The 4,848-nt window shown below is 37.2% G+C and overlaps 1 pseudogene; it reads right to left on the bottom strand.

Moving 5' to 3' along the window:
* Positions 1 to 4,848, bottom strand: part of LOC116087507 — a 28,462-nt pseudogene that overhangs the window by 1,278 nt on the left and 22,336 nt on the right.

Below are 4,848 nucleotides of genomic sequence, written 5' to 3'. Positions count from 1 at the left end.
GTTGATAATATCCTTTTTTTGCTATGGTCTCTGAAGCAATATGTCTTTCTGTATCCCCAGTCCTAGAATGTCCAGTACATCTGTGCTCATAGCCATCACGCCTAAGAGGTGAGAGAGCATTGGAAATCAAGGGTCAATACCTAAATACTCCAGTTTCAACTTATTCCTCAGTTTATATATCTGTTCAAACTCATGGGAGTGATAATTAAATCTTAAATGACTAAGGAGGGCAGACCAAAGTCAAGAATCAATTCATTAGTGATGAGAAACATGAGCACATGGAACACACGAAACATACGTACAAGGAAGGTATTATCAAATATGAGTATCAAAATCTAATGCAGATGCAAATATTACTATGGAGCAATGAATAAAGAGTAAAATTCATACTTTTACTTGGAAAAAAATTAAAAAGTATTCATCAGCCTTGCTCATGGGCAATATATCCAACAATGAGTTGCTATTAAGAAAATATAAGTAGCACTTAGTATCACTGGGTGAACTGATATGAATTCTATCATGTTCCTTCTATATGATGTGTAGATCAAGATGTTTTGCTGAATCTATCTACTATTTATTATCTCTCTATTATCTCTCTAAAATCTATCTATCTATGTGTCATATATCAGTCTATCTACTGTCTATCTACTTATTATATATCACTTATCTACTATCTATCTATATCTGTCCTTTATTTATATATCTTTTTATTTATCATCTGTTTATCTATCATCTATAATTTACCTACCTAGTGTGTTTTTTGATATATGTTTCATCATATAGCCCAGCCTGAGCTGGAACTCATCACTATCTTACTTTAGCCACCTGACTCTGGAGATTATAGGCATATGTCATCACACTTATAAGGTTGTGATTTTGATTGTGAGCCTAGCACTTAATGGCTGAGCCATCTCTCCAGCATATAAGGTTGCAATTTTAAGAATGCAAAACACATGGTGGTGCATGCCTTTAATCCCAGCACTTGGGTGGCAGAGACAAGAAGATTTATGAGTTTGAGGACAGCCTGGTCTACAGAATGAGTTCCAGAACAGTCAGGGCTATGCAGAGAAACCCTGTCTCAAAAAAAAAAAAAAATGCAAAACACTCTTAATTCAATGCAATGATGAAAATACACTAAAATACACAAACTATAGATTTGACACTTCACACATTCCCATAATGAATATCTATTGCATAAAACCATTTAAAAATCACATTTACACCATTATTAAATAAAACTTGAAAGCACAAACAATACTTTATTAGCTAAAATGCATCATTAGCAAGAAGAGGGTTTTGTAATGATTTAAAATGTGCACTTCTGACTTTTTTCCCTGACTTCTGTGGAGTGTGATTAAAAACTGTTTTATAAGATATGTGGACTAAAAGCTCTACCGGCTTTATATAATATTGTAGTGTAATAGCAGAATAAGAGAATCCAGAATGGTTCAAAAGGGGAATTATAAACAATAGGAGTTCTACCAGCTTTATATAATGTAATTTAATAGCAACACAATAAAACAGAATGGTTCAAAAAGGGAATTATAAACAATAGAGTACCATTTAATTGTTGAAAGAATATGCAATCTTGTGCTGAATTTTGGATCTCCATACAAAATTCATGTAAAATCCCACCAAAGTCTGTTGTAATTCTGTTAAATAGGTCTCAAAGGCTCCTGCCTCCTCAAAGGAAAGAATTCAGTTGAGAGACAAACAATTTAATCACAAACTTATTTGAAAAGCAAAGCATACATTTCAAAGACAGAATAGAGGTCTCCATAAAAAGGCAGACAGCAACCCAGTGATTTTGCCGTGTGAATTTAAAGCACATTATTATGAATATTTGAGGTTGGTTACATACTCTTGAGAGTGTTTCTTTATTCTTTCCAAATTATGATGAAAACCACTTCCTTTCGGGTAGTTTGTCTCATCATCTTCTAGAACAACCCACAAAGGAAGGGCTTCAAATCCTCAGCGAGAGTGATATCACAATGAAGTCCTAAGCTTCTGAGGATGCAAAACATTCCTGAGTCCACATATAAGGAACTGGAAAAGTGCACTTCTTTCTAATGTTGCAGGAACCACCTAACCATAGCTTTAAGAGTGTTTAACCACATCCTAGCCATCAGAAGACCCAGCTACCAAGACAGAGCTGACATGTTCCCTAGTGATCTCACAGCTAACTACTTAACTTGATAGTCTATCCGGACTACTATTAGACAGCAAGTTATGTGATTCTGTGCTTGGGACAACTGTAGAGTCACAGAAACACATTTCAGGATAGCTCATCAAGTATTTAGATCAGTGTTTTATTTCTTAACTGCTGTGAGAAGTGGACTCTGGTGAAATGGGTTTTGTTGTCAAAACGACTTTACTTCAAGGAAGCCTCAGCTGTTTCTAGAGAGACGTGAGCCTAGAAGACACTCTTCGAAATCAGATATAGACTAAACAGTAGGATAAACTCATTTTTTCAGGCAGGATTCCTCCTATCTTGTCTACTGCACTATCTGATGGAAGAAATCAGCCCCCTTCAGAGCTCCATGGAAACAGGATGCAGCAGAATATTTAATTAAAACAATCAGCGGCAGGGCATCCTGTGTCAGCAAACATTTCAAAAATGACCATTTCATCAATACGTTTAAATGGTAAATGTTGATACAGTTTCTCTGTTGAGAGTCTTTAGTTGGGCGTTTGTAGCATGTTAGCAGCCTAGAAGACAGCCAAACCAATGGGTTTAAGTGTATGCTTCAGGCCAGGGATTTGGGACTATTGTTTTCTTGTTTGTTTGCTTGTTTGCTTGTTGTTTGTCTACCTCCTGTGGACTGACAGAGAAGCAGGCCAAGGTGCAAATATCACAGAATTGAACAGTTCTCATCTTAAGCCAAAGTCCTACTTCCCCTTGTACCAGAAGAAGGGATCAGTGCTGCCTCAGTCTATAGGGGAAAAAAAAACAAATAAAATGTTAATTTTTGTCACGCTCTTAGCTATTTATGATGGGTGTAAGCTGGCCTAATTTTACTATAGAAAATATGGCCTCCAGCAATATCAACAAATGGTGCTTGCAACAGTAAGAAGGGAGGCTGTATTCTGCCAGGCTACACGGTTTTAGTAAACAATGCAAACTCTAGGCTGAGTTTGGTAGAAGTTGGCTGGCTGCTTGCTTCCTCAGTGTGATGCTTAAGCGGACCTACAAAAGCTTTCATGACTCAGAGATGTTACTGTCATCAGCCACAATTACTCTGTGTGTGGTGAAAATCATTTTGGGTATTGGAAGAAAAAGTCCCTGACCTTTCTGTTCAATTCTGGCTTCAAAAAAAAACAGTTGTACTCACATAGGCTCCATGCTTCTTAACCCTCTTGTACTCCAGACAGCAGCCAGAAGGTGAAAGCACATGTGCCCATTTGCTCTTTCATTCTCAAGTTTTATTCTCAAGTTTTACTTTCTCCTACCTAGACGCATAAACTATGTACCTTCTGTGTTTTTGTGTGAAGCTTCTCTTCTTTCCAAGTTCATTGTTGCTGAGTTCAGTTTCTGCTGTGTAATAGGCACCGTTTTCTTAAGGCCACAATTAGTCTTATCTCAGGCCTGCCCATAGTCTCCACATCAGTCCTCAACTTGGAGAAACTGGGTGGAGTTTGCCACCTAAAATACACAATAGTCTACCTGGCATAGCTGACTTCAGGCCACATTCTACCACTCATTCAAAGAATTATATACTTTTAAGTAAACTAAATCTGTGAAAACATCAGAAGGCCCGATTCTTCCTTTTAGTTATTTTTACCTGTTTGTGAGGCTTTTATTTTGGAAGGTAAAATATTTGAGGACAATAGAACTTTAGGGTTTTAAATCACACAAATTACTATATATCAATTAACCATGACTTTGAGTTAAGCCCTTATGTCATCAATTTATATCACTTATTATGAAATTGCATGGTCTTTGGCTCTTGCAGTTCAACCAGGATCCAAACAGACTGGTGAATTCATGACACCACTTATGTAGTAGAGTCACTACAGTGCCTAGCCTACCCATTCTAGATCTTTCTTGAGAAACTACAATTCTGTACCCATGTATTTATAACACACTGGCAAAAGAACAGCCATGGGGCCATGTTAGATTTCTCAATTACCTGATAGGTCAGAAATCTATTGCCCACAAACAAACTTTTATAATATTCATGTACTTCAATGTCTTCAGATGCTTCACTTTGACAAGAAGTATGGCTACCACAGAAATAATTAGGATTTTCACCATTACTTAATATATACAGGGAGGGTATTTAGAATCTATAATCTGTTATTGTCCAACTTAGTCCTTTTTATATTACAGTCTCTCCTTGAGGTAAGCCCTTTGCATACCTCTCCTACTTGAGATGCCTTGGGAGGCTGTGAGACTGGGTTTCATTTTTCTGTGTCCTCTCTTCTTCCTATGCCTCACTACTTTCTTTTTTGTGCACTCATATCACCAGGGCAGGAAGGTTTTATAAGGCTGTTAATTGAACTGATGCATTTGTCTGAGTCATCCAAGTGGTCATTATCAGAGCCTTTTAATCTCTCAACTTGAGAATCTTAAGAAGTGCTTTCCATGGTTCTGGAAAAGCCTTTGGTTTGGTCCTAAGACATAAGAAACTTAAGGAGAGACACTAAGAACATCTAACACCAAAAATCAAGAGATGGCAAAAGGCAAACGCAAGAATCCTACCAACAGAAACCAAGACTACTTGGCTTCATCAGAACCTAGTACTCCCACCGCAGAAAGTCCTGGAGATCCCAAAACACTGGAAAAGCAAGAATTGGATCTAAAATCATATCTCACAAAGCTGATAGAGGAACTTAAGAAGGACATGA

This window comes from Mastomys coucha, unplaced genomic scaffold (genome assembly GCF_008632895.1).
Source record: "Mastomys coucha isolate ucsf_1 unplaced genomic scaffold, UCSF_Mcou_1 pScaffold13, whole genome shotgun sequence".
Classification (NCBI taxonomy): domain Eukaryota; kingdom Metazoa; phylum Chordata; class Mammalia; order Rodentia; family Muridae; genus Mastomys; species Mastomys coucha.
The sequence above is the reverse complement of the archived record's forward strand: the minus strand, read 5'-3'. Positions and strand labels throughout refer to the sequence as shown.